General features: G+C 38.2%; 1 long non-coding RNA gene across 1 annotated transcript; it reads left to right on the forward strand.

Moving 5' to 3' along the window:
- The first annotated feature begins 5,656 nt into the window (after positions 1-5,656).
- Positions 5,657-7,597, forward strand: LOC134201486 (uncharacterized). The gene is made up of 3 exons (XR_009976818.1): positions 5,657-5,757; positions 6,559-6,618; positions 7,487-7,597. It is a non-coding gene; the product is annotated as an uncharacterized LOC134201486 (long non-coding RNA).
- Positions 7,598-9,682: the final 2,085 nt, after the last annotated feature.

Consider the following 9,682-nt stretch of genomic DNA (forward strand, 5'->3'; position numbering starts at 1 on the left):
CACAACGTAAATGCGCCACCCACCTTGAGATATAAGTTTTAAGGTCTCAAGTAAGTTACAGCAGCTGCCCCGCCCTTCAAACCGAAACGCATTACTGCTTCACGGCAGAAATAGGCAGGGTGGTGGTACCTACCTCTGCGGACTCACAAGAAGTACCACCAGTAATTACGCAAATTATAAATTTGCGGGTTTGATTTTTATTACACGATGTTATTCCTTCACCGTGGAAGTCAATCGTGAACATTTGTACAGTACGTATATCATTAGAAAAATTTGTACCCGCCTGCGGGATTCGAACACCGGTGCATCGCTCAGCACGAATGCACCGGACGTCTTATCCCTTAGGCCACGGCGACTTCAAAATCTAATGCATTCGTTCTGGACCATGTATACAATACAATTGTCACCTGTTCTTTCTTATTAATTCATATCAATAATCAATTTTGTTTATATAACGATTTCATACAATCCGATATCTGATCAGTTAAAAAAGCCATCAAATTAACTAAGAAAAACGAACTTCGGAATCGAATGAAAATAATTAAATTCACATTTACGTCAAATTAAATTTCGCGTTCCATTGACTTTCGTTTAATGAAATCAATTGAAACGTGAATTTCTGGGGTTCAGTATCAATCGTGATTGTTAAAAAGAAAAGTCTTGTCTGTTCGTATGTTTTTTGTTAAAAAGATCAAACTCCCTGATCATTCAGTCCATTCAGCGTTAAGCGGAGTCTGTTAACCTTTACCATCATGAACGTCGAAGTTCCCATTAGGTTCCTCGTTAATTGTAATTCAGATTTTTTTTTATTGCTTAGATGGGTGGACAAGATCACAGCCCACCTGGTGTTCAGTGGTTACTGGAGCCCATAGACATCTGCAACGTAAATGCGCCACCCACCTTGAAATATAAGTTCTAAGATCTCAGTATAGTTACAACGACTTCCCCACCCTTCAAACCAAAACGCATTATTGCTTCACGGCATAAACAAGCAGGGCGGTGGTACCTACCCGCACGGACTCACAAGAGGTCCTACCACCAGTAATTACGCAAATAATAATTTTGCGGGTTTCATTTTTTTTTTTTTTTTTTTTTTTTTTTTTTTTTTTTTTTTTTTTTTTTTTTTTTTTTTTTTTTTTTTTTTTTTTTTTTTTTTTTTTTTTTTTTTATTTCCTTTGTAGGCAGACGAGCATACGGCCCACCTGATGGTGAGTGGTTACCGTCGCTCATGGACTTCAGCAATGCCAGGGGCAGAGCCAAGCCGCTGCCTACCGCTTAATACTCTCCATAAGCCTAGTTTGAAGAAGGACATGTCATAGCGCTGGGGAAACACCGTGGAGGGGAGCTCATTCCATAGCCGGATGGTGCGTGGCAAAAAAGATCTCTGGAAGCGCACTGTGGATGACCGCAGTGGCTCCAGGTAGTATGGATGAACTCTACTCCGGTGGCGGGCGGTGCGGTGGTAAAAACGAGATGCCGGTATCATCTCGAATAATTCCTCAGAGCACTCCCCATGGAACATACGGTACAAAATACAGAGGGAACCGAAGTCCCTCCGCAGACCCAGAGGTTCCAAACGATCCGAGAGAATGGGATTATCGACAATCCGAACGGCCCTCTTCTGTAGGGAGTCTAATGGAAGAAGCTGGTATTTGGGAGCCCCGGCCCAGAGATGGGAGCAGTACTCCACGCGAGGCCGGACTTGTGCTTTATAAAGCAAAAGCCTTTGTCCAGGCGTGAAGTACCGCTTCGCTCTGTTGAGGACTCCCAGCATTTTGGACGCCAACTTGGCTTTGCCTTCCAAATGACTCCGAAACTGGACGTCGCTCGAAATGTCGACCCCAAGTATCCCGATACTCTTGGAAGGTTTTATTACACGATGTTATTCCTTCACCGTGGAAGTCAATCTTAAACTTCTTCTTCTCAATCGCACACTCATGGCGGAGTGATCGTAGCTATGTATGTTTTAATGCTTGGTTGCGACTTAGTCCGTAAACTACAAGTTGATTTGTCTATTCACCGTTACGTAAAATTACAAACACAGTGTTTTACTCATTATGACAGTATTATCCCGGGTTAGCAGCCATTTTATTTACTGTTATTAAAAAGAATTATTTTTTTAATCCAGGCTATCAAACCAACTTTGCGCCATATTATAAATAAAAGTTTAATTAAAGGGTTTGGCTAAATCTGGGTAACATCTCGAGAGCCATTTTTGCCAAACTTTCATATTTAGATATTAATATATTAACATCACTTTACACTAGTTGACATTGTATTGTTTACTTCTTAATTTCTGAGCAAACTTGAATTTCTTTGTTTTAGTACATTCAAATTAAAATAGTACATTACATGGTCTCACTGATAACAGAATTAAAAAATGGTTATTAAGTTGAGGACATTATTTCTTTTGGGTGAGTTTGGATTTATATTTTTATTGCTAGTTTGGGTAGAGGAGATTACATTCTCGAGACTGTTGGCGGCCATTGGCTCCGTAAGCCGATAGTATTGAGATTTAAAATTTAAGTGCAATTCGCATAGAAATAACAGCTATGCTCATTAGACAAGAACGTGTCCTTTGCGGCAGAAATAGACCGATTTCGGAATTCAGCCCGTACAGGCTCAGATACTTGTACTCGAACTAGGGTTTATGGGAAGAATTAGAGAAGTAAGCGAGGAATTGTTTTAAATGGACAGTTTATTTATGACTGGTAATATTTGACTGTAATTGGTTGATTGTCGGAGAATGCTTTAGGTATTAAGCACTCCAATGTACACAAATAACAAACTTATAATAAGTGGAAAATCTATATATAAAAAAATTAATTGCTTTTCGTTAGTCTCGCTAAACCTCGAGATCGGCTGGACCGATTTGGCTAATTTTGGTCTTGAATTATTTGTGGAAGTCCAGAGAAGGTTTAAAAGGTAGATAAATATGAAAATTCTCGGAATTAAATAAAAATATCAATTTTGTTTTTCCTTTGACCATCCTCCCCCCCCCCACCCTAACCTTCACTCTAATCGCAGCAGCTGCATTGCTACGGGAAACGAATGGACAAAACAAGTCGACGGTAGCCACAGAGCCGCCCAGGGACCCTGGATTCGTTGTGCCCACACCGGCTGGGTATCCTGGGGGACCGGGTCAGGATGCCCATAGGTATTCCAATATTATACGATTACACCATTTTCGTTCATACTTTTCATTTTTAGCTGTAAAACTAATTAGGTTTTCGGAATCTTATCTGAAAGACTGAACTACATTGAAGTTTTTTTTTGTTTTTTTCCCCCGATACAGTAGAATCAGACGTGATTTTTTTTAAGACTTTCAGCTGCGGTTTATTTTCTGGTATTTGCTATTGCAAGGAGCACGTGCAACAATACAATTGAATTTTCGACCTTATATCTTAAGTCTGATGACGTGATTCACGTTGTGATGACCATGGACTCTTAGACTATTAAGCCATCTATTGCTTAATTGGCCCAGATGTCGTTTATCGATTATTGCACATAATAAATTCCATTTTGAATCAACTTCAATTATGAATCCTAATACTAGGATCATTAGCTGTCGATTCAAGCAATGGTTATTCAAATGTTTTAGATATACAATTCCTACAACAACAACGAAGAAACATCGCAGAACCACACCATATAGGATGTCCTTTGAGGAAGACTGTGATTATTTGGCGTTCTACTGTCTAAAAGCCTACAAGTAATTATTGATAATAATTTTTAAACATTATACGTATGAGTCTCTATAGTAAAAATATTAAAAATGTCACAAGTTCAATGACCCCGTGATGAGTTATACCTTTGTATTATGTGTACAAAAATGAGGGAAACAAAAGACAATAATGGAATATATTAATACTCCGAGTCCCAAATTTGTTTTCACGAATCTAATGGTTCGAACTTTAAATCGATCTCAGAATCCATAATTAGACATTGCCAGTTCAAGTTACCAAACGCTATTTTATGGTTTGTCCTTTTCTAGATTTTTATCACTTAAAAATTAAGGGAAATTTATAAGGTTTTGGGGAAATGGGAGACGGCAAGATCAACACGGAAAGTCTCGTAAAGAACATTTTTAATTCTTTTAACACAACTGCATTTCCAGACATGAAGCGCATTACGATTTGTTTTATCAAAATTAAAGATCATAATTTATATTATGTATATTATAATATCTCGGACTCTGACTTGCGACATTTTATCGGGTTTTGCAAAGTTGAGGTGTTTGTCGTGAATATTACTAAAAGAACGGAACTTGAAGAGTACCACACTAAAGACTTTACTTACGATTAGCAAAATATTGGTTTTGCGAGTTTTATTTGTTCTAATGACATTTCGCTGGTGTCCTCGTGTACGTATGTGTGCTTAATGTGTCTGTTGGAGTCATATGATATCAGAAATAGAAGAAGAAGAATAGAAGATTTTGAACTGTTTTTTATTTTTCGTCTGCTGAAGCTTAAAACTGATCTACTGTTAAAAACGGCCGTTATTTATTTAGGTCTTGCAACAGAGATTATTCTAATCGTTCAATATTGAAATATTAAATGTTCATTGGGTATGTTCATGTACGATATTAAAATTATAATAAGGGTGTGTCATGACAAGATCATGTTGAGTTTTCCTTTTTTGGAATTCTCGAATTCTATTTCTTCTTCTTACACTTCTCCCACATTATGTAAGGTCGGCGCAGCATGGTCGGTTGTACAACATGAGTTGTACAACCGGCCAGCTGCCTGATGCCAACCCTCCATAGGTTATATCTCAGGTAGTATGCACAGCGTGCCATACGGAGTAACATTTGCGCTTTCTTCTTATAGTATTTCTTTCATTTCATCTATATTTTGTTCTATGAATTGTGTTTTATCATTATTAACATTTACACTAAAATGTAGGCTATCAAATACCAAAACATTTGAAAATATCACATATGATATAATTTAATATAACTTATGAATTTTTCAGTATTTTCATTAAATAGCCGAAAGTTATCAAGCTTTACATTTATTCATAATGATATTTTTTTTAACATAAATGTTGCACTTATTAAGGTAAATGGTGGCATTAACATTGTTTATGTTATTTGTAATCGCTTAACATCACATGGGCCGCGATCTCGTTCACCTTGTCCAATAAAAAGACAAAACAGTTTGAAATGTAGATATCATAATGATCTTAAGCGTCTCACGTCGAAAATACGCGTTGAATTACCGAAACAATTTATAAATAATCAGATAATGCTCATAGTTGCATTGATGGCGAACATTAATATCCGCTAGGATGGGACAACTATTCTATTCCAGCCGCGAAACAATCATAAATTCCGGCTAGAAGCGTAAGATATCCATTACACAATATAATAAAAACCTCAAGGTCATCTCAAAGCGGGTGACCGCAGTCACGCTGTAACTAATTCATCTCAATACCCGATCATGATATCTCCCTATTGATTTCGCTCTAACAGATCCTCAGCTTGCAACGCTATTTTCTCGTACCTAACTAACTTTTCTGTCATAAATGTTACTACAGAGAATTGACATTAATCGAACTTCTGTCCTCCTCCAAGCACGATTTAATAATAACTGAAGACTTCCACCCGGCATCGATAAATAGAGTTACCTTTTGCAATTCTAATTTCGACTTTCGCCAGAACGGGAGTGATTTGTGGCCGCACGATTTACTATACGTACGCGAACTTCACGACTTATTGTCAGATGGATTACGTAAATTGCATGGAAAGATATGAAGGTAAATTTAACTTAGAATATAATTTATATTTAGAACTTATGTTTCAAAGTTGACGGAGGCATATGTATTGTTGATGTCGGATCGGTAACCAATCAACACCAGATACGCTATGAGCTCTTTCATCTGTCTTAAAACTAGAATAGAACCACCCCATTAGTTCTCCTGTATGTCTTAAGGACCACTAAAGGATTCACCAGGGATCGGGCAAGCATTCTCTGAGTATTATATTAGCGTACTGCGGTTATGGCTAGGTATTTAGTAGTTGCACTATTGTAATCCGATACAATGAAGTACCACCACCCTGCCTATTTTTGCCGCAGAGTAGTCACCCGTTCTATGTTGAATGGTCAAACAGCCATTTTATGGCACATTTAAGACTCTGACCTCATGTCTAAAGGTGAGTGATCCATAACAGGTATTTATGTTGTGATAATATCTGTACACTCCAACGGGCCAAACGTGTAAGCCATACTAGGTATTTATTACTATATATTTTTTATTATAATACAAGATATATTTGCATGTACTAGGTAATCATTTTTAAACGAGAACACATTCAAAATATAGCATATTTATTAGAAATACCTAAGGAAATATTCCACGTTACAATATAGACTAACAAATAATAAATATACACTTTAGATGCAATAGAGTAATTTAGGCAATGAAGTGCATTATGTGTATTTATAAAGAACGAATCAAATGTTTGGTTTTACTGCAAATTGCACGAAATCGTTGCTTCATCCTAAAACCACGAGCCAAATATGATGGAATATAAAAAGCGAAATTTGGATTTTTCAGTTTGGCAACTGGTACATATGGGCGAATGTTTCTCACCGACGCCCTTGACTGACTATGTACGTAAGTATTTAAAATGAAATTCATTTGGGCATCGCACAGGATTTATCACTAATGCGACAGATTTTTATATATGACGGAGGAGAAACGCTGAAGGAATGTTTTTAAAAAGTGTGACGTCAGCATTGTTGACGTCACGGTCTTTAAGTTCTCGACGATGACTCATGTTTGGGTTTCCAAAACAAAACTTCACGAGGACTGCGTATATTGCACGAGAAGCATAACAACGTTACAGAGAGATCCGTACTGTACTACGGCTCGGACACGAATGAATCAACGCTAGACAGCACGGCCGTATTTATAGGACTTCGTACACGTCAGCGTGTTTACAAGTATTAAACACGTGAGCGTGTTTACAAGATTTTAAAGTATTGAAATTACAATAAAAGGGACTGTTTAACATCAATTTCTTATCACAGAGTAATTAGTTGATGATCAGTAGGTAAATAGTCATATTTGCGCCGACATATACATGACAGCCCATGGAACGAGAGGTTCGGTGAGACGGAGGATCGCCGATCCACTAACCTGTGGGTATTCTCCACTAAATTGGAGAATTTATCCCTCGCCTGCCTCGATTGAGTTCCATCTCTAGGCCAAGATGGGTTGAGCAGAAGGCATAAGTCAGTTTCAAAATACCTCGCTTACAGCATTCAACGCGTACGCAAAAGCACGAAAATTATCTCAGATAGATAGCCATACTGCTATATGTGGGAGATGGAATAACTGTGGTACCAATGCTATCAATAATTTAGCCTATATCCTAAGATGGGAAGCATTAACTTTTTAGTTTATATTGACGCGGAGTAAGTTTGGTTTTTGTCATTTTACTTACTTTCTTTTTTTTAACATAAATATTGTTTTGTTTTAGATACTCAGTATACCGATGATGCATTTTTGGACGAGGACTATGTTTCTGATAACTAGTGTGTTTTATAAAATTTATCTATTTAAAATAGTTACAATAAAACTGTCTAAGTGATTTATGGTTTTTTCTCTGTCCTCTTTAAAGATCGAATAATGGATTTTTGAATTTGATTATTCAATTTACACTGCTTAATGCTAAAGAATTGGATGGCTAAACATAGTATAATCAATGCGGATAGACCATCGCTCCATCGCAAATCATAGACGCAAGCATCTCTTATGCTAAAACTGTTTACATTTCCATCAGCCTGTCAATCGTGAATGAGCAATTTTACTGGTGGTAGGACCTCTTCTGAGTCCGCACGGGTAGATACCATCACCCTGCCTGTTTCTGCCGTGAAGCAGCGATGCGTTTCGGTTTGAAGGGTGGGGCAGCCGTTGTAACTATACTGAGACCTTAGAACTTATATCTCAAGATGGGTGGCGCATTTACGTTGTAGATGTTTATAGGCTCCAGTAACCACTTAACACCAGGTGGGATGTGAGCTCGTCCACCCATCTAAGCAATAAAAAAGGAGGCCTCGTGAACACCATTTTATTTAAAAGTAACATTTACCCCAAATGGATTAAGAGGTATTTTTGCTTAAGCGTTTCGACTCTGTCGACAAATAAGGGTAATAATACTATGTAAATGGTATATTATTTTAATATATTATGCAAAGCGTTATATGTTACGCCTATGTAAAATTTTTGTCCAAGCTATGCACCTACCACAGGACTCTCTACCTTACTTTTGCTTGACTGGTAAAGGACAGTACCCACGGTAGTATTAGGTCCGCCACTATACTCCTGTACATATAAATAAATAAAATAAGTTGAATTGTTTTTTTTTTTCAAGAACGGGTACCCTTTGCGGAAGAACGATCTACTACCGGTATCAGACATTCTCTGATTATTGCATGCTGGACTACGTGAACTGCATGGAGCGATACGAGGGTAGGCAGAAACTTTAATTGGATGAGGTTTATATTATATTTATTACTGGCGGTAGGACCTCTTGTGAGTCCGCGCGGGTGTGTACCACCACCCTGCCTATTTCTGCCGTGAAGCAGTAATGCGTTTCTGTATGAAGGGTGGGGCAAGGTGGATAGGGCATTTACGTTGTGGATGTCTATGGGCTCCAGTAACCACTTAACACCAGGTGAGCTGTTAGCTCGTCCACCCAACTAAGCAATAAAAAAAAATAGTACACTAGATAGTACATTAGGATACTTTATTATCGGGGAACAGTCGCCAATAAATTAATATATTTACCAAAATCAAAAACGAATTGGACATTTACTTTAGACAGACATCGAACAGTATGGGGTAGAGAATTTTGATGAAGCAGTAGTAATTTCTGCTGCCAAATGTGAAGAAGCAACAGTGTATGTGAAAAGGGTTTTTTTTCGGTCTATTAGAGCACCCGAAGACTGGATTGGTTACAAGGTCTAGCTTGTGCATGTGCCCTCGTCACTTAACGTCTTTTTAGACTCCCTGTTATATTTTTTTTTAATTTTGTTATTTCATATGTGGGTAGACGAGCTCACGGCCCACCTGGTGTTAAGTGATTACCGAAGCCCATAGACATCTAGAACGTAAACGCCGCCATCCACCTTTAGTACTGAGTTCTAAGATCTCAGTATAGTTACAACGGCTTCCCCACTCTTCAAACCAAAACGCATTACTGGTTCACGACAGAAATAGGCAGGATAGTGGTATCTACCCGTGCGGACTCAGAAGAGGTCCTAACACTAGTAATTATAGTATGCGGGTTTAGTCTTTACTACACGATGTTATTCCTTCACCGTGGAGTCAATCGCGAACATTTGTTAAGTACGTATTTCATTAGAAAAATTGGTACCCGCCTCACGTCTGTGGGATTCAAACACCGCTGCATCGCTACATACGAATGCACCGGACGCCTTATCCTTTAGACCACGACAACTTCTTAGCTTATTATTACCTCACTGAGAAGATCTGGGGTGTCTCAGTAATCGTCATAAGATATTGTGATAGTCAATCACGTCATGATTAAGATATGTGGATTGCATAGCTTGAGATGGGTCTTAAGTACAATCTAGCACCAGGACGATATAAAGACGAGGGAATAGCCGCGGTGCGCGTCGTCATCGTCGCTGGACGTACTATTGAAGAGTTA

The sequence above is a fragment of the Bombyx mori genome, chromosome 26 (genome assembly GCF_030269925.1).
Source record: "Bombyx mori chromosome 26, ASM3026992v2".
Lineage (NCBI taxonomy): Eukaryota > Metazoa > Arthropoda > Insecta > Lepidoptera > Bombycidae > Bombyx > Bombyx mori.